The sequence below is a fragment of the Mustela nivalis genome, assembly GCF_964662115.1.
Source record: "Mustela nivalis genome assembly, chromosome: 10".
NCBI lineage: Eukaryota > Metazoa > Chordata > Mammalia > Carnivora > Mustelidae > Mustela > Mustela nivalis.
Window position 1 is genome coordinate 81043520 of NC_139029.1, and position 22593 is coordinate 81066112.

Here is a 22593-nt window from a genome sequence, read left to right on the forward strand (position 1 = left end):
AGATTGTGTTTTTTATTTGTTTGGTATTGAGTTTTATAAGTTTTTCCTATATTTTACATATTAACCACTGATGAAAGAAATTAAAGATGACACAGACAAATGGAAATATATTCAATGATAATGGATTAGAGATATTTTTATTGTTAAAATGTCCATAGTACCCAAAGCAATCTGCAGATTCAATTTAATCCCTGTCAAAATACCAATAACACCTTTCACAGGAATAGAACAAATAATACTAAAATTTGTATGGAATCATAGAAGACCCTGGATCTCCAAAGCAATTCTGAGAAAGAAAAAAATGGGAGGTATCAACAATCCTAGATTTAAAGATACACTACAAAGCTGTAATAATCAAAAAAGTATGGTAGTGGCACAAAAATAGACACATAGATCAATGAAACAAAATATAAATCCCAGAAATAAACCCATGATTAAATGGTAATTAATCTGTGATAAAGGAGGCAAGCAGATATAATGGGAAAAAGAGAGTCTCTTCAATAAATGGTGCCAGAAAAACTGGACAGCAACATGCAAAAGAATGAAGCTAGACCACTTTCTAATACCGTACACAAAAATATTCAAAATGGAATCAAGACTGAAACCGTAAATATCCTAGAAGGGAGGACAGGCAGTAATGTCTCTGACATTGGCTGTAGCAACATTTTTCTAGATAGGTCTCCTAAGGCAAGGGAAACAAAAGCAAATACAAACTGTTGGAATTACTTCAAAATACAAAAGTTTTTGCACAGCAAAGAAAACCATTAACAAAACAACATAACTCACTGAATGGGAAAGGATACTTGCACGTGATATATCCAATAAACTTTTTTTTCTTAAAGTTATTATTTATTTATTTGACAGACAGAGATCACAAGTAGGCAGAGAGGCAGGCAGAGATAGAGGAGGAAGCAGGCTCCCTGCGGAGCAGAGAGCCTGATATGGGTCTCGATCCCAGGACTCTGGGATCATGAGCTGAGCCGAAGGCAGAGGCTTTAACCCACTGAGCCACCCAGGCGCCCCAATAAACTTTTATTCTTTTAATGCCATTGCCCAGTATGTGTCTCAGAGTAATGCCAACCTAGTACACTGAGTTGTTTTGATTATATTTTATACAAAGATATTTGCATTAGTGTGAAGTATTAGAGTATCAGTTGTGGGTATAAAAGGATTTTCTCTAAAATAAGGATTAGTAGGCAAAATCTGCTAAAAATTAAGAAATATGTGAAAAATACATATCCTCTCCATCAGCTTTATATCTGAAAAAGTTATTCAAAAGCACTGTTGGGAAACATGCTGGAACAAGAAATTTTATTCACCATTTAAACTGACTCATCTGAAGTGGGGTTAGGTATTATCTTGTTTAAGAATGAGAAAAACAGGAGTGCCTGGGTGGTTCAGTTGCCTAAGAGTCTGCCTTCGGCTCAGGTCATGATCCCAGAGTCCTGGGATCCAGACCCTTGTCCAGCCTCTCATCAGGCTTTCTGCTCTCCCTCCTCTCCTGCTCACCCAGCGCATGCTCTCTCTCACTCTCTCTCTCTCTCAAATAAATAAAATCTTTACCAAAAAAAAAAAAAAAAAGAATAAATAACGACCAAATCTGAATGTATGATAAGTTCAAAAAACTGGAAAGGAAACAGCATCTGGATACCCTGGTATAAAGACTTTGTTTCTGGGGCACCTGGGTAGCTCATTCAGTTCAGTGTCCCAGCTCTTGATCTCAGCTCAAGTCTTGTTCTCTGGGTTGTGAATTCAAGCCCTGCACTGGACTCCATGCTTGGCATGGAGCCTATATTTAAAAACAAAAAAAAAAGTTTTTGTTTTTTTCTTTTTCCTGACGATGATTTGCTGTGGGATCCAAAAAGAAATATTAGGAAACAATTAGCATTCAATACAATTATGCAAGAATCATTGCTTTTTATAAAACAGAAGGAGAAAGTCATTTAGAGAGACAATGTTCAGATGAAATAGTAAAGAAATGAGTTAAAATAAGAAAATTTAAAGACATTAAAAAAGAAATGAGTTAAAATAAGAAAATTTAAAGGCATTAAAAATTGTATTAAAAGAAAAAAAATCTATTGATACTCCAAAAAGCTTAATGATGAAGTGATGAATACTAAATTCTACTCCTGAAACTCACAGTACACTATATGTTAATATTCAGATGTTCGAATTTAAGTAAAAATTTGGGGGGAAAAAAGAATACCTGGTTCAACATGTTTGCAAACTGCTAAGCCACCAGTGTTTTCATATTCTGAATAAGAGAAAAAAATAAAATATCTAACTTCTCATAAGGTAAAACAAAAACAACAAAAAATAATAAAATAAATTACATAAGTCACAGGGAAGTAAAGTACAGCATAGGGAATATAGCCAATAATATTGTAATAACTTTGTGTGGTGACAAATGGTAACTAGACATAGTGGTGGTGATTTTATAATATGTATAACTGTCAAATTACTATGTTGTACACCTGAAACTAATATAATATTGTATGTCAACTGTGCTTCAACAAAAAAGAATTTTTAAACGTGTTCTACAAAATAAATGATAAAAAATATAAAAAAAAACACAAAAGACAAGAGCTTAACGATAACATAGAAAATAAACCTAAAACAGTCAGCAAGAAAGAGAAGTACAATAAAACAGTAGAAAGTGACTTGTACTATTTTTAATTGATGTTTTGGTTAAGTATAAAATGCAGACGGAGAATTTGAGAATAAGATTAACTCTGTAGATCTTTTCCATAGAAATATATGTATATATGCATTTATACCAAAAGCCCATATCAGTTTTGAGAGTTTCACAGACCTTTCAAACTGCTTTCATGTACCCCATGGTAAGCTGAAGAAATCGCCATATTCAGTAGATCTGAATAATCTAGTCCAATATTTCAAAACCAGTATTCCATGAAAGTCATTTTCTTCCCCTGGCTATAACCAAAGTATTCCACAGTCAAGTTTGCAAAGTGCTAGAATAATCAATATTAAGCAGAGTCCATTACTTTGCTACTTCTCAGAGCCTTTTATATGCAATGTATCAAATACATAGCTCTTTTTAAAAATGCTTGCTCTCTGTTAGGCACTGTTGAAGGTGTTCAATACATATTTATCTTATAATCCTTATAACACTCCTATGAGATAAGTGCTATTATTATTATTTTCCTATTTCACTAGCATGTAAACTGAAGAAAAGTGAGATTAAATAAATTGCCCAAATTCACACAGCCTGCCTATAAACTGGGAGATCTAGGATTCAAATAACCTGGTCCCAGAGTCTGTGTTATTAACCTCTACAATAAAGACAGGAAGCAGGGAATATAGGGACCATTAAACTTTTTATTTTGAGGTGAACCTATTAAAAGGTAGTATTTATAGAGCATAATATGGGAAGTGGTAACATGATTACTGAGACAGATTGAATAATATACAAATATAAATATATGCAAAACTTATACATAAATACATAATCATATATCTTTGAATACTAACAAAATACAAGAATATTTACAAAACTAACAATACAGGATTTACAAAACTTGATACTTAGTAGGTACCTAAAAATATCTCAATACATTCCAGTCAGAAATCGTGCATTCTTTAAACTTTGATAATGATCCAAAGATACTAAAAATTATTAACTGCATTATTTATAATTATCCTCATTGATGCAGAGTCTCAAAATAACAGTTCTTGAATGAGATAGAAGTTGGGGTGTTTTCTGTTGGTTTTTGTCTCTGTCTCACAAACAATTCTGTCATAAGCCATCAGGGTAGATAGAGTAGCTCCTCGATGTCCAGGACCCAGCCATCTTCTATTTGTTTATTCTACACACCCCAACCTGTGGCTTCTACACTGTATCAGATCCTCTCTCCTTTGTGTTTGTATTCCAGACATTGAGAAGAAAACATACTCATTTTCAGAGTAAAAATTGGCATCACTTCACCATTCCATCACAATTCCTGGTTGAACTAAGTCACACAGCAACACCTAGCCTCAGGAGTGACTAAGAAATAGTAGTCTTCAGATTGGTGACCATGTGCTCAACTAAATATATTACTTCATAAGAAGGAAATAACAAATTTGGGGGTCCTGGGGTAGCTGCCAGCTTTGGCCTATTTAAGAGGAAAAATTCTCTTTACTCAGATAAAAGATGAAATCATAGCTATAATTACAGAAGGTTTAAAACTGGTGGGATGCTGCCAAATCTATACTCAGAAGAAAATTTAATGCTTAAATGTAGTGATTTTATATTAAACAAGAAAGAATGAAAATATATTAATTAATCATTCAAGTGGAGAAGCTAGAAATAACTCTTTCAAATGCGTGTAAGAAAAGCATAGAAGAATTAATAAAATGGTAGATTAATAATTTATAAATGAGAAAAAACATAGAATGATAAATAAATGTAAATGCTGGCTCTTCCAAAGATCATTAAAAGAGATAAGCTACAGAAAATGCAAGCCAACACAAAAAGATGCAAGTCCTTTACATTATGTATGAAAAGAGAGACTGTAATCACAGATATAAAGGGAGATTAGTAATCATAAGCATATACTGGAGCATCCGGCTAGCTCAGTTTGTAGAGCATGCAACTCTTGATCTCAGGGTTGTGAGTTTGAGTCCCACATTGGGTGTTTATTTTAAGAAAAATAAAATCTTTAAAAAAAGAAAAAGCATGTATCATCATCTCATCACTCAGTACAATGCCTAGCAGCACACCTGACACAATACCAGGATCTTAATTTTAATTAGTCAATAGGCCCTTCCCCCCACACACACCCAAAGAGCCTTTGTCTATAAAGTATTTAATATATAAATCTGTTATAATAACAAAATCAATTTAAGATGTTGGAAATGTGAATCACCAAAAGCAGAGAAGCAGGAAGGAAATCATTATTTTTGTAGGATATTCCATGTACCAGGTGTTTTACATACTTTTTCTCATTTTATTTAAGCTTTATAATCCTTTAAGGAAGGATTACTACATTTCAAAGCTAAGGAAACTGAGATTCAAAGAGGTTAGTGGTTTGCTCAGTCTCATGATATAAATGATTTAGCAGGTGTCTCTCCTAGTCGGCTTCTCTTCGAAGGTGATGTCTTTCCTTTTTGTTCTTCCTGGCTTCTCTTTGCTGAGGAAATTATTTATATATATATCTGAGCAGGTCCATTTAATCTAGTTTATTGTTTTAAATATTGGGACTTTGTATAGACCTTTTTTGAAAAAGCAGTTTGCTGGTCAAAATATTTTTTTTTAAATATTTCATGTTGATGGGAGGGAACTTACCTAAGGCAGAGTTTTCTCTCAGGTCTCAGGACAAACCATATTGCTCCTAGTCAACTTTTTTTGTTTTGTTTGATTGTTTGTTTTAGTCATTCAGACACTTGTATCATAATCAACTCTCCTCTTTGCCTGGTAGGAAGCTCAAAGAGCAGAGACTAGTTTTTCTCCAGAATTCTATAAAACCCTTGAATATTCATAACTAATCGTGTGTCTAATTGTATTTTCTCTAAACATTTGAAGTTTTCTTTGTTTTTTTTTCTTTGTATTTATTTTACCCATGATGTTCCAAATATTTTTTGTAAGCCGTTTAAAATAGTACGTGCACTAAACTGTTGATTGTATAAAAATAGAGCAATTGATAATTTCCCTAAGGATTTTCTTATTTTTGAACATTTAGTTGCTTTCATTATATTTTTTTGCTTTTCTAACGTAGCTTACTAGTTTGCTCTGGCACTAATGATGTTTAAAATTGCCAATTTTACCACTATCATACAAATGGTGGATATCATTATAGTCCATAGATACTTTAATATTAGGAATAATAGGACTTTGGCATGGAAAGGGAAGACAGTCAGGAATGGGAAGGGGAAGCTTAAGGGGATTCTTCTGATAATAGCTTAAATATTGAGGAGGGTGGTGAGCAAACCAAATCATAGTTGAAAAGGATTTGACAGATACAGGCTTGATTTGGTCTGAGTTAATAATTTCTAAGTGTAAACTGGTGGGCTGAAGCAAAGCAGCAGGAATTTTAGGATGGTGTTAATTTTTGTGGTAAGGCCAGTGGTAGTGCCAGGATTTGATGACATCGTTTTTCAGGTTTTTTTTGTTTTTCTGTTTTTTTAGTGGGGGAGGGGGAGTACAGGGGAGGATCAAAGGGAAGGGAAGAAAGAGAATCTTAAGCAGGCTCCACATCCAGCACAGAACCCGAAGCAGGCCTCAGTCTCACAACACTGAGATCCTGACCTGAGCCAAAATCAAGAGTCAGGCCCTTAACCAACTGAGCCACCCAGGAGCCCCCATCATTTTTCAGTTTAAAGGAAAATCCAGCTAACAGCTAGCGTTAAGGATTAGGGTCTAATACCTAGGAAGTCATACCTAGAAGTAATTTGAACTGACTTAATGGGCAAAAAAATACTAATTTTCATTTGTGTTTTTTTATAAATAGTCAGTTTAGCAAATTCTTAAGTGTTAACCAACTAAAGCTGCCTTCACATTAAAACTTTCATGAAGTTTGTCCATCTATTTATTGAGGTATTTTTCTAATATCAACCTCTATGAGCTCTTGGTATAATGAACTCTTTTTTTATATATTTGCTGAAAATATTTCTCCTATCTTTTTATTTAAATACATAATTATTTACAACTTAGAGACTTATATGTAGATATCAAGTTAATGTTTCTTTATTAGTGTATTGATCCTTTCAAGAAATACCACTTAAGAGGTATATCCACTTGTTGGTATGATTGAGTATCTTGCAGTAGACCTGTTGAGAACAATAAAAGGAGATTAAAATATACATATGACCTCTGCACATTCCCTGCATAATTTTTCTGTAAACCTAAAATTGCTCTAAAAATAAAGTCTGTTAATTTTTTTTAATGCACATGTCTAAATGCACTGGGGAACTGTAGAAACAGGACTAGGGGGACACAAAATTTTGGACAGAGGGCAAGTTAAAAGCAGTAAGCTCATAGACTGAATATATATATATATATATATATATATATATATATATATATTTCCCCCCTGAGTATATTGGCCAGTGCTGGGATCAGGAAAGGATATTAAAATCCAGACTTTCCTTGTGCAGAATGAAATTAGGAACAATAAAAATAGAAGAGCCTTTGGCAGGCTTCCAGTATAATAAAGGTGAAATTTACACCTGTGGGGTGAAGATCCTAGTGGGAAGGGACGGGCTGAAAACTGACATTTGTACATGGCAAATTTTCCCCACAGGCTATTTGCCAATTGCTGAAGGTGCACAGATGATATCATATGGTGACATTCAATTATAAATTACTAGGCATGCAAAAAGACAAAACTACTTGAATTTAAAAAAAAAAACAGGGTTAAAACTGAGGAAAAAAGGAAAGAATAACATGATAAATATATGAGAAATTATAGACAAGAACTTTAAAGTAAATATGGTTAATGTATTAAAATAAGTAGAGGAAAAGGTGAGGAAAATACTGAGAATTTCACCAACAAATTATATTATGTAAAATAAATGTGAATTTTAGAACTGAAAAATAAAATAGCAAATTGAGAACTTTAAACTTTAAAGAGGGTTAAATAGCAGATTTGGCATAGCAGCATTGAGGATAACAAACTGCAAAATCAGTTAATGAAATTATGCACCTGAAGCACAGAAAAAATGGAAATCCAGAAAGCCTAAGAGAAATGTATGACATAGTGAAAAGATCTAATGTAAATGTATTTGGATCTCATAAAAAGAGCAGAGAGAACAAGGAAGCAAAATTATTTGAATACATAGTGACCAAAATTTTCAGAGAAGTGAGGAGGAGATCCACTATCCAGATCAGAAGTTCTTCCAAACTTGAGTAGGCTATATACAAGCCAATCCACACCTCACACCCAGACACACCATAGTAAAACTGACTAAATTTAAAAACAAAAATAAAACTATAAAAACAGTCAAGGTAATAGAAACGTTGCCTTGAATGAGCAACAAGATTAATAGTGCATTCTTAAAAGAAACAATAAGAGAACAATAAAACCAGAAGGCAATGAAATGATATCCCAAGTGCTGGAAAGGAATTCTATCTCCTAAGAAAGTATCCTCCAAAAACTAAGATGAATACAAGTTTTCAGATAAATATGGACAGAGAGAATTGTTGCTAGCATAGTTAAACCAAAACTGACACATATCAAAATCTAAACAGAGGTCTTCAGACAGAAGGAAAATAATCAAAAGGAAAAAAATAATTAAGAAAGGAAAAGTTAAATATATGAGTAAATATAAATGAATATTGGTATTACATAATAATACTAACGTCTGAGGTCTGTATAATGTATATATAATTAAATGCATAATAATAACAGAATAATAAACTCAAGATAATTCTTTTACAGTATATAGGTCTATAAAATCATAGTGTTACACACTTTAAGTATCTTACAGTTTTGTCAATTATACTTCAGTAGAGCTGAGCACAAATAATAGCACAAAAAGAGAGAGTGGAATAAATTGAGACAAACCATTCCAAGATCCTTGCATGTCTCAGCAGTGAAAAAACAATAATTTATGGTCAAGGATGTATATTTTAATAACTATGGCAATCATAAAAAAAGAAATAGTGGGGAATATAATAGTGGAGAAGTAAAATAATAAGAAATAATTGATCCTAAAAAAGGTAAAAAAGGACATAAAATTATAAAACAAATGGGTTATTTAGACAAGTAATGGTATGATAATACCTATCAATATCAATAATTATACTAAATATAAAAGGATTAAATATTCTAACTAAAAGTTCAAAAAATAAGACAACTATATTGCTTATTAGAAGTACACCTTACAGGGGCGCCTGGGTGGCTCAGTGTGTTAAGCCACTGCCTTCGGCTCAGGTCATGATCCCAGGGTCCTGGGGTCGAGCCCCACATCAGTCTCTCTGCTCAGCGGGGAGCCTGCTTCCTCCCCCCTCTCTCTCTGCCTGCCTCTCTGTCTGCTTGTGAGCTGTCTGTCAAATAAAGAATTACACCTTACATATAAGAACACAAACAATAAAAGGATATGAAAAGATGTATCATAAAAACATTATTCAAAAGGAAGGTAGGCCTTATATTAAAATAAGACAAACTAGATTTGGAGGCTAGAAGAATTCCTACAAATTTTATAGGATATTGATAGTTGGGTGGATAGATGGATGGATGGATGGATGGAAGAAAGGAAAGAAGGAAGGAAAGAAAGGAGGGAAGGAGGAAGAAATGAAAATGAGCAAAAAAACAAGCTAAGCAAAGATTGACAAGTAAAAAGAAGAAGTAAACAAAACATGTGAGAGTTTAATTCATTAATATGCATAGCTGATAGAATAGACAAAAATAAATTATAAGACTACAGAAATGGACAACACTATAATTTATTGGCACAAATTATGATAGAAAAAACATTATCTTTAAATATGTGTTGAATAATCTTCCCAAACTCATCTTAATAAGTTCCAGAGTAATATAAAATATTCATAAAAATAAAAATTTCAAATAATTCAATAATACAGAGTATAGGCTCAAAGCCACTGCTGAACTATAAAATGATAACATAGATTACTAGGAGATCTCCAACTTTTGGAAAATAAACAATGTACTTTTCAATAATGCATGGTTGAATGACAAAAATCACAATGGAAATTAGAAAGTTTTATGAACTAAATAACAGTACAGCCTATGAAAACTTTTGAAATAGAGCTAAAGGAAGGTACCCTAAAGACGATTTATAGCTTTAAAATCTTATATTAAAAAAGAAAAAAAAGGGTGAAAATCAGTATCTAACTTTCCATCTCAAGAAACTAGAAAAGTAACAGCACATTAAATGCAAAATGCAAAATGTAGATTGAACCAAATGATAAAAATAAAAGTAGACATAAATGAAATAGAAAGCAAACACGGAGCAGTGAAATTAAACAAAGTGTGGAGTTATTTGTTTGTTTGTTTTTTGAATTATAAAATCGATAACCCCCTTAGGCCTGATCAATTTAAGAAAAAGAGAACATCAACTTACCAATATCAGGAACAGAGATGGAGACATCACTTTAGGACCTACTGATATTTAAAACTATTAATAATGGATATTTTTAATGACCTTAAACAAATGTGTTTGACAATTTAGATAAAAGGGATGAATACCTTGAAAAACAAAATTTGTCAAAGTTGTCAGGAGAATAAATAGAATATTGAATAATTAAATATTTTAAAAATTTAACCCATTATTTAAAATTTTACACAAAGAAGCATCATATCAAGTTGATTTCACAAGTGAATCTTCCAAGTATTTATGAAGAAAATAAACAAATTCTACACACAGACTTCTAGAAGGTTAAAACAACAAAAACAAAAGAACCAGAGTTTACATTTCCTATGCATTTTATGAATTCTGCTTTCCCTTGTTACCAAAATCTGAATATAATCTTACAAAAATCAAAATCATACAAAATCTCTTTAGTGAGACAGATGAAAAAAATCCTGCACCAAAAAGTGTAATTTATCGAAATGGTACCATTTTATTCCATGAACTATAATGGTCTTTTAGCAATCAAAAATGAATCAATATATTGATGGACACTTGTGTTGCTTCCATATCTTGGCTTTTGAAAATAATGCTACAATAAACGTAGGGGTGCATATATCTTTTTGAATTAGTGTTTTTGTTTGCTTTAGGTAAATAACTAATAGTGGAATTATTGGATCATATGGTATTTCTATGTTTAATTATTTGAGTACCTTCCATACTGTTTTCTACAGTGGCTCCACGGATTTGCATTCCTTCCAAAGTGCATGAGCTTTTTTGTCCACATCCCTTCCAACACTTTTCATTCCAAGCCTTTTTTATTTGAGCCATTCTAACAAGTATAAGGTGAAATATCATTATGGTTTTGATTCGAATTTTCTTTTCTTTTTTTAGCAAGAGGAAAGGCATAGGGAGAGGAAGAGAGAAAAAAAAAAAACACTTTTTTTAAAAATAAAGATTTGATTTATTTATTTGCCAGAGAGTGTGCACATGCACAAGCTGGGGAAACAGGAGGGGGAGAAAGCAGGCTTCCCAGCAGGGGACCCAACGCGGGACTCAATCCCAGGATCATGACGTGAGCCGAAAGCAGGCACTTAATAGACTAAGCTGCCCTGGTGCCTCATAAAGTTTCTCTTTTTACCACCAATGAAAATGTAAATTGGAATAAGTTTTCTGGAGGCCAATTTGTCAACAGGTATCAAAAGTTTCAGTAATCAGTATGCTCTCTCACAAAGCATGCTAGGAAATGAATAAGACATACATAACAATTTAGTTCCAGGTTTTTTCTTCAGAATATAGAATATTGAAATATAGAACAAAACAATTCAAAGAGCCATGTTAAGTGAACTAAGTCAAGCAGAGAGAGACAATTATTATATGGTTTCACTCATAAGTGGAACATAAGCAATAGCACGGAGGAACATGGGGAAGGGAGGGAAATCCAAAGGGGGAGAAATCAGAGAGGGAGATGAATCACGAGAGACTATAGACTCTAAGAAACAATGCAAGGGTTTCAGAAGGAAGGAAGTTAGGAAGAGGGGGTAACAGAGTGATGGGTATTGAGGAGAGCACGGGCTGTGATGAGCACTGGATGTTATACTTAACTAATAAATCACTGAATACTACATCAAAAACTAATTATGTGCTATACAGTGACTAACAACATAATTTTAAAAAAAGAATGCATCTAGGTTCTTTCCGTAGTTTGGCTATTGTGGACATTGCTGCTATAAACATTCGGGTGCACATGCCCCTTCAGATCACTACATTTGTATCTTCAAGGTAAATACCCAATAGTGTAATTGCTGGGTCATAGGGTAGCTCTATTTTCAACTTTTTGAGGAACCTACATGCTGTTTTCCAGAGTGGTTACATCAGCCTGCATTCCCACCAATACTGTAGGAGGGTTCCCCTTTCTCTGCATCCTCACCAGCCTCTGTCATTTCCTGACTTGTTAATTTTAGCCATTCTGACTGGTATCAGGTGGTATCTCTTTCTGGTTTTGATTTGTATTGCCCTGATGCCAAGTTATGTGGAGCACTTTTTCATGTGTCTATTGGCCATCTGGATATCTTCTTTGCAGAAATGTCTATTCATGTCATCTGCCCATTTCTTGATTGGATTATTTGTTCTTTGGGTGTTGAGTTTGATAAGTTTTTTATAAATTTTGGATACTAGCCCTTTATCTGATATGTCGTTTGTGAATATCTTCTCCCATTCTGTCAGTTGTTTTTTGGTTTTGTTGACTGTTTCCTTTGCTGTGCAAAAGCTTTTAATCTTGATGAAGTCCCAATAGTTCATTTTTGCCCTTCCTTCCTTGCCTTTGTCAACGACCTCAGCTGCAGCTGAGGTCAAAGAGCTTGCTGCCAAAATCCTCAAGGATTTTGATGGATTCCTTTCTCACATTGAGGTTCTTCGTTCATTTTGAGTCTTTTTTTGTGTGTGGTATAAGGAAATGGTCCAGTTTCATTTTCTGCATGTGGCTGTCCAATTTTGCCTACACCATTTGTTGAGGAGACTGTCTTTTTTCCATTGGACATTCTTTCCTGCTTTGTCGAAGATTAGTTGACCATAGAGTTAAGGGTCTATTTCTGGGCTCTCTATTCTCTTCCACTGATCTATGTGTCTGCTTTTGTGCCAGTACCATACTGTCTTGATGATGACAGCTTTGTAATAGAGCTTGAAGTCTGGAATTGTGGTGCCATCAACTTTGGCTTTCTTTTTCAAATATTCCTCTGGCTATTCGAGGTCTTTTCTGGTTCCATATAAATTTTAGGATCATTTGTTCCATTTCTTTGAAAAAAATGGATGGGATTTTGATAGGGATTGCATTAAATGTGTAGATTGCTTTAGATAGCATAGACAATTCCTCAATATTTGTTCTTCTAATCCATTTCTTTGTGTCTTTATAGTACTTTATAGTTTTCTGAGTATAGATTCTTTGCCTCTTTGGTTAGATTTATTCCTAGGTATCTTATGGTTTGGGGTGCAATTGTAAATGAGATTTACTCCTTAATTTCTCTTTCTTCTGTCTTGTTGTTGATGTAAAGAAATGCAACTGATTTCTGTGCCTTGATTTTATATCCTGACACTCTACTGAATTCCTGTACAAGTTCTAGCAGATTTGGAGTGGAGTCTTTTGGGTTTTTGACATATAGTATCCTAGATGTTCATCAACAGATGAATGGATAAAGAAAAGAAGATGTGGTATATATATACAATGGAATACTCTGCAACCATCAATAAAATGAAATCTTGCCATTTGCAATGATGTGGATGTAACTAGAGGGTATTGTGCTTAGCGAAATAAGTCAATCAGAGAAAGACAATTATCATATGATCTCCCTGATACGAGGAAGTTGAGAGGCAACGTGGGGGGCTTAGGGGATAGGAAAAGAATAAATGAAACAAGATGGGATCGGGAGGAAGACAAACCATAAGAGACTTGTAATCTTACAAAACAAACTGAGGGTTGCTGAGGGGAAAGGGATAGAGAGAGGGTGGTAGGGTTATGGACATTGGGAAAGGTATGTGCTATGGTGAGTGTTGTGACGTGTGTAAACCTGGTGATTCACAGACCTGTACCCCGAGGCTAATAATTCCTTATATGTTAATAAAACAATTAAAAAAATTTTTAAAAAGAATACAAAATCATTTTTAAAAGTTGAAAAAATTAACACAAAAGAAAAAAATTTAAAAGTACAATATGACTTAAACTTTATTATTTGTGTTTTCCTGGGCTGTATTAATATAAACACATATTTACACAAAAAGATTACCTGGCATTAAGCATTTTTTCAATTATTATATCATGAACTTCTTTTTTTTTTTAAGATTTTATTTATTTATTTGAAAGAGAGACAGTGAGAGAGAACATGAGTGAGGAGAAGGTCAGTAGGAGAAGCAGACTTCCCATGGAGCTGGGAGCCTGATGTGGGACTCGATCCTGGGACTCCAGGATCATGACCTGAGCCGAAGGCAGTCGTCCAGCCAACTGAGCCACCCAGGCGCCCTATATCATGAACTTCTTATGGTCATTTCATCCTCAACAGAATTTTGATGATTGAAAAGCATTCTATTATATGGATATACTATAATTTATATTATTCACTTCCTTTGGTTGGTCACATAGGAGAGAGAGAATCTTAATCAGGCCCCACACCCAGTGCGGACCCTGACATGGGGCTCAATCTCATGACACTGAGATTATGACCTGAGCAAAAATCAAGAGTTGCATGTTTAACAGACAGCCACCATGGCACCTCTGAAATTTGAATTTCTCTAATCTAATGATTAGTGGATACAAAATTTGGATGGAAGAGATCCTGCCATTTGTGACAAGATATATGAACCTAGAGGTTATTATGCTAAGTTAAATATATAGAGAAAGAAAATAACACATTATTTCAGTTATATATGGAATATAAAGAAATTAATAAAGGAATCGGACCTATAAATACAGAGAACAAACATGATTATCAAAAAAAAAAGGGCATTGGGGGGATGGGTAAAATGGGTGAAGGGGATGGGATATACAGGCTTCCAGTTATGGAATGAATAAGTCATGGCAAAAAATATTCAACATAGGGAATATAGTCAATGGAATTATAATAGCTGTGTGATGATAGATAGTGGCTACACTTGTGGTGAACATAGCATAATGCATAGAGTTGTGGAATCACTATGTTGTACATCTGAAACTAATGTAACATTGGGTGTCAACTATGCTCCAATTAAATTTTTTAAAAATCAGTATAATTGACATTAATGGAAAAAATACATAATCATATAAACAGATAAAGAAAAATTAAATACCATTAATGGAAAAAAGTTTTAGTAAGCAAGAAATGGATGGGTAATTCTGGTACAGTATATACAAATATCATAGTTAATGGTGAATTGTCTAAAGCTTCCCTCAAAGATTGGGTATAAGACAGGGTGGCTGGATTTCCCAGTCAGAAAGACATGAAGAAATAAAGGAAAGTATAAGGATATTATAGGAAGAAATAAGACCATCATTATTTATAAGCAATATAATTATATATATAGTAAATCCAAGAGAATTTGTAGGCAAATTGTTAAATGCATGAGTCAATCTATCAGGATCACTACATGCAAGGTCAATATACCAAAGATCTGTTGTACACCTGTATACCAGCTCAAGAAAACATGAAATAAAAATTTTAAAGGTAACTTTTATAACAGCATAAAACAAAAGATCCAGAAATAAATCTAACAAAATATGGGTAGATTCTGTATCTTGCAAACTGCAAAACTTTGTTGAGAGAAACTAAACACCTTAATAAATGAAAGTTAATATGTGTAGGAAGTGGAAGAAATAATAGTGTGTAAGATGGCCATTCTCCCCAAACTGATCTGCAGATTAAATGCATTCCCAGTCATAATCCCAGAAGAAGGTATTTTTTGTTTTTTTGTTTTTATTTTTGTTTCTTTTTTTTTTAGGTATTTTGTTTGTTTGTTTGTTTGTTTTCTGCTGGAAATTTATTAGCTGATTCTAAAATCTATATAGATATACAAAGATCCAGGAAAAATCAAGGTAATATTGTAGAAGAATAAAATGGAAAAACTTCCTATATCAGTTAGCATGTCTTATTGTAAAGCGTTAGAAACTGAAGACAGAATGGCAAAATAATAGACAAATAGACCAAAGGAACAGAGGAGAATCCAGAAACAGACTCACACTAAATTGGTTGATTTACATATGGCAAAGATGACTCCAGGGCAGTGGCGGATAAGGGATACTGGTTCCATTGAATATCCACATGGAAAAGTGATTTCCTTCTGTCTTGTGGCTGAATAATATCTCATTGTGTGTGTATGTGTGTTATATATTCCATTGTGTGTGTATATAATAATATCTGGGGGGGGTGTATGTGTATGTGTGTGCTCCACCTCTTTTTTATCAATCCATCTATCTACGGACACTTAGATTGTTTCCATATCTTGACTTCTGTAAATAATGCTGTGATGACAGGAGAGTACAGATATCTCTTCAAGACTGTTTTCACTTCCTTTGGCTATATACCCAGAAGTGGAATTGCTGAATCACATGATAGTTTTTGTTTTTGTTTTTAATTTTTTGAGGAACATCCGTACTGTTGTCCATAATGGCTCTACTAGTTTACATTCCCACTAACAGTGCACAAGGTTTCAATTTTCCACATCCTTGACAACCCTTATCTCTTGTCTTTTTGATGATACCCATTCTAACAGATGTGAGGTGATCCCTCATTGTTTTTAATGACATGTATACATATGTTCTAATGATCACAGCTTGCTATTCACTTTAGACAAAAGTTGGACACAATTCAAATATTCATCAGTAGTAGATTGAGTAGGGGCACCTACTCATTAAGCATCTGCCTTTGATTCAGGTCATGATCCCAGGGTCCTGGGATCAAGCCCTGCATCAGGCTTCCTGCTCAGTTGGAAGCCTGCTTCTCCCTTTCCCACCTCTCACCCCTCTTGTGTTCCCTCTCTTGCTGTGTCGCTCTCTATCTCTGTCAAATAAATAAAAATTTGAAAAAAAAAATAGTAGCATGAGTAAATCAGTTGTAGTATATTCATATAATTCATACAATTTAGGATTACCCATGCTATTTAAATGATTCTTTACCCTCAGTTATCCTACAGAGAGGAAATGATAAATCATCATGGCAGAATTTGATACAATCATGTTGGTATTACAGAAGGACAACACTCATACAGATAATGAATTAGAGGGAAGAAAGACTAGGTATGGAGACAATTTTAATATTAAGACAAAATATAGCTAGGAATTGAGATAAGCCTGAATGCTGGAATGGTGGTAAAAGATCTGAGAGATATTCATGAAGTATAATTGGTGGTCAACTAAATATAGGGACCATGAAAGTAAGAAAATAGTGAAGAATAATTACACTTTGGAATATTTGGTAGATGGTGGTATTAAAAGCTTCTGATTTTAAACAAGAAGATGAAAAAGTTTGGGCTCTAAGATATTAGAGAGTTTACCTTTAAATTACTTTTAAGGTACCTAAATGGAAATAAGGAAATTGATGTTAGTTCAGAAGAGATGATGAGGCTACGGGCAAAGATTGGAGAGGTGTCAGGATGCATAGATTAGAAAAATCATTGAAATGACTTTTTTTTCTTTTATCATTAAGAGAAGTGGAAAATAATAAAATCCCTTTAAAAATAATTTAAGAATTCAATGATGTTTGGAGGGCTGCTACCCTGCAGGGCTAAGATAAATTCTCCCAGTTCAGTGATTTTAGGAATGCTCTCATTAGCCTCACCAGCTAGGGCACAGGTTCCTTCTCTGTAACCTTGGCCCCAGTTTCAGCATCTCAACCCATCTTCCTCCAATGGAGGTATTAATAGAATGTTTTGGTTAATCCCAGACTTACCCTTTGTTCTTGACTTTCTAATCTTTCTCTTCTCTGTATTCTACAAGCTGTGATGACTTTCACCTTACCCCTGTGACCTATTTCAGAGAACTCCAACCTAGGCATAGCCCTCAGAGCCCCTCCTTAGCCAGAAAGGGGTTCTATAAGGTGTCAGAGAAGCAGGCAGAAAACTAGCAAACAGAAAAGAACAACACTGATTGCATGAACACTATATATCTAATTGCCCTAACACTTTTTTTTTTTTTTTACCACCAATAGTTTTTCCACATTGATGAAAATTAATTGTAACTCTTATTTCTTTCCTGCTATCCTCCTGGGCATATATTTATTACCAACATAATTAGTATGTTTTCAGATACTCTACCTTGGGAGAAGGTTCACAGAGTTGAAATCTCTCTTCATAGAATACTGTGCCTTGCCCTTACGATAGCTTTACAATGTTTATCAAAGTATCCCAGAAACTACAAAATTTTCCAATGGCTTTGCTTCTTTTATACCCTTCTTTTATTTCCTTATTCTCTCTGTTCCTTCTGAAGTTTTATTTCCACATGTAGTCTACATTTCCATGTAGACTTTCTCCTTGTCATAAAATGCTATTCCCATCCCCCTTCCACTAAGCCTATTTGAAAATATATTTGTCCTTTTCTCTCTTACAATATTGAGCTATATCCCAAAAACCTGTACATTGACATTTCAGAGGAATTTTTGTATTAAGTATATAGTTCATATAGAGACTAGAACATTTAGCTTTCTGTTTGGTTTTTTCACTTATTATATTGGCTTAACTTATAGCCCCCTCAGAGTTTCAAGTACATACGTGAAAAACTTCATTTTCTAATTGACATTTTGCTTCATGACAGACCACTCATAAGAGGAATCAATTTTAGAAATTACACAACAAATCTATTCTCACTACATTTAGGAGAGGCTTAAAAATATGTTTTATCAGGTGCCTGGGTGGCTCAGTCGGGTTAAGTGTCTTCCTTCAGCTCAGGTCATGATCCCAGGGTTCTGGGATTGAGTCCCATATCAGGCTCTCTGCTCAGCAGGGAGCCTGCTTCTCCCTCTCCCTCTGCTGCTCCCCCTGCTTGTTCTCTCTTTCTCTCTCTGTCAAATAAATAAAATCTTAAAATACATATATATGAATACATATTCATATATATATATTCATTCTAAAAGTATTTATTGGGGGCAAATGTTTAAGAAGTTTAATTCCATAATATGTGAAAAATGTTTGACATCTGATTAGTGGGAGGGGGATGAAAATAAGAAAAAAAAAAACTAGAGCTTATACAACTTCTGGATTCTTAAAAGTTTTAAGTATTCTAAACCTAGCATAATGCCATTTTCTCTTCTGTCTGAACTTCTATTATTTTTTCACTGAACTTTTTATTCCTTAAATCCTTTAATTACAATACTGGACCAGCTGAAGCAGGGAGGGCTGTAACTATGATCTGCTAAAACTCTGTACTACAGTCTTTTAGTTTCCTACAATCCGCCACCTCCTAAACAGACTGGACTTGCACTTCAGCTTTGAGAGAAAATGTATGGGCACTTACACTCACATGCGATTGACTGCAAGCAGATCCATATATTGCAGAGATGGACTGTACTGGGCTCAATTTATGCACTACTTGAGTTCTGCATAAAACCACCTATGTCTGCCTGAAACCACCTATGCCTCAACCACTTGCCTCTCTAGTGATGGAGTGGAAGGAGAGCAGCTCTAGCAAATACTCGCACCTTCCACAGTCGTGACGTCCTGGATACCTCCATCTCCATCACCACATTTAGGTGCTTCCACACTTTGCACCAACTGACATCAAAACACTCCATCAACCTATTGGCTTCTGGATGCCCAGAGGCTCTGGCTTCACCAGCATCTACCAGGAAGGGCCAGCTAACACAACCCAGAAATTTGGGTTGTTAATACTATATAGAGCAGGCTATATTACCAATAAAAAATAGTAATCAGAAGAAGCCAGCAAATAAATTGTTTGCCTTTCCTTCCCCCCAGTAGACTATTTCAAGTTGAAACAGTTTCATATAGTCCTTCTGGAGATTCCCTACAACAAGGAACAGTCAACTATGATGTAGAGCTATGACCAGCTCAGGATATAGGTCTTATGAGCCTCAGTTTTCCCTTCACTCCTGCTTCTCTGGGATTGCATTCCTAAGAAAGCTGTAACACATGAGCTTTCGCCCCAAAGTCTGTTTTATAAACAAGTATATTTAAGACATGGGCTAAACATCAACAAAGAAGACATTTTTAGATCCCCTCCTCTAAGGGACCACCAGTAAATATAAGGTAAGGGAAAATTGAAAAAAGTATAAAAACATATATAGCAGGCAAACATTAATTTAAAAACCTGTTAAAAAACTGAGAAGATAAACTTTAATGAATAAAATAGTACAATTAGGAATATAATGACTAAATATGTAATGATAAAAACACATTCAGGGGTGCCTGGGTGGCTCAGTGGGTTAAGCCGCTGCCTTCGGCTCAGGTCATGATCTCGGAGTCCTGGGATCGAGTCCCGCATCGGGCTCTCTGCTCAGCGGAGAGCCTGCTTCCCTCTCTCTCTCTCTGCCTGACTCTCCATCTACTTGTGATTTCTCTCTGTCAAATAAATAAATAAAATCTTTAAAAAAAATACATTCAGAAATATTTCATAATTCTTAAGTTGTGTGCACCTAATAAAACATTCTCAAAATATATACAGCAAAAATGGCTGAAACAAAGTGACAAAACCACAATCATAGTGAGAGACTTCCATTCACCTCTTTAAATTGATGATACATTAAGTAGAAAGAAATTTTAAAAATAGAATTTGAATATACAAGTAATATATTACTAATAGTAATTTTTTAAAAAAAAACTGGAAAAAAACAATATTTTTTGGAAGTGACTGAATTAGAACATTATTGTATAGGAACCCAGTGAAATATTATGTAGTCATGAAAATGAACAGATTGAAGCAATATCATGCAAAATCATGAATCTAAGAAACATAGCCTTGAGTGAGAAAACCAAGTTACAGACCACATGTGGACATTATAAAACTCCTATTATGTGAGCTCAAAATTATAAAGTTTAAGTTCTAGAGATACATTTATAGTAGAAACTATTTGAAAAAGCAAAGTAACAGTGAAACCACCATTCAGGATATTGGTTACCTTTGGGGATTGGCAAGGGGGTAGGGGTTGGAGAAAAACATAGGTACTGCCTCAGTAATATGCATAATATTCTGTGTATTGTGCTGCCCAAAATGTTCATGACTATTTTATTTTGATTGATTTGATATGATTTTTATTATCAAATATTGTTATTGATATATATCAAATTTTATATATCAATTTTGCATATCAAATACTACATAACAAAATAATGCATAAAATTATAAAGTTAGTTTTAAAGATCATGTCTATTAAGTAGACCATAATTATTGATAAAATTTAGGAAAAGAAGTTTTAATAATTTCATTACCTAATTTTATTCACTCTAGATCTTGAGTTTTGGTCTATTCAAAAAATATCAAAATATGTCATACTTACTATTCTGAGTCTCCTATATTCTCAAAATCAAGATGATAGTAATTTTTAAAATAATAAACTTTGACTAATGGTTTACTTTATAATTCACCTTTTTTTTTTTAAATAGAAAGGATGTATAGTATGTCCAGGGAAATATGGCATGTTTTATCTAATTGTCTTAAGTGATGTCTATAACTTTGAAACCACCAGTGAACATGTAAAATTTTCTCAGTGTAGAAGAACATCAGTCTTGCTAGATGTCATTTTAATGTTCTTCTTTAATTGCAGGTGCTATATATACAGTGCTATGTATCTTCCTTATACCTGCAGATGTTAGTGTAGTTCATTCACAGAGCTCTAAGTGACAAGTTAAGAGAACACCAAGATGATGTGCTAGTCTGTTTCTTTTATTCCTACATGCCGTCAAGGGTCCTTATATAGACTGTATCTGAAATACACACAAGCATTAAAAGATAGCCTAATGATCACTGGCTCATTCCAGTCATTCCTTGAATTGATTCATTTATGAGATGTAGGATCTTGGCAGGTTACTTAGAATCCCTTTGCTACCTTTTCTGCATTTTTAACAGTAGGGATAATGCTATTCCCCAATTTAGAGATTTGTTGTGAAGATTAATGTATGTGAAGGTTGTAGCACATTGTCCTTTTTTATTCATTGAAAGTGCTCAATAATTGTAAGCTGTTGCTCTTATTATTATATAATTAGTGTGTTGCTTATTATATAATTATTATATAATTGGAGTAGGCTTACACCTGTGACCTGTTTCTTTCTCAAAGGAAACTGTGCTGTTGTGTTATTTTACGCTTATCTAAGATTTCAGACTGGGTAGGCTCTGTAAGAACACGGTGTCTATGTACATGGAGATGGGAAATAAACATGAGTGTATCAATTTCAGCTGCAAGAAACAGAAGACCCAACTAAAAGTGGTTTAAACAATAAGGAAAATTTATTATGTCACATATCAAGAACTTTAAATAAAAGTAGGGTGGTACAGGGTTGGTTCCGAGACTGTCTTCTCTGTCTTCCTTAGAATGTCTGATATTCTCTCCAGCCTTACAAGATGGCTACAGCAGCTTCAAACAGCTTCTCGTAAGACTGTTCAAAGGTTGGATGAAAGACATCTCTTCCTTTTGTCTGAAGAGTGGAAAAAATCTAGAAGATGTTGGCTTGTGTCTCATTGGCCACAATTACATCACATGCCCCTAGAAGAAGTGGGGATGGAAGGCTGTTAAGGTACATGACACTGTCACATTGAGGATGGGAAGGAGGTATTGGAAGCAGCATTGAAAAGATTAATCAATCAGGAAATATTTACTGTATAACATCTAGTACAGAGAACTATTCTATGAATATTTAGGAAGTATTCACAGAAAATACAAAAAAGACAGCATTAAGAAGAAAATAAATGGTAATTTTTTATTGAAAAAAGAAACATACTAGCAAGGACATAAAATTAAAATAAGAAAAATATGTAAAGCTATAAAATAATATTAGCACATTATTTATCTAAAAACAAATGTACCTACCTACCGTCAATCTATCTGTTTATTTACCTGCCTCCTCTTTATCCTTAATAACATTTCCCTCAAGGGAAATAAT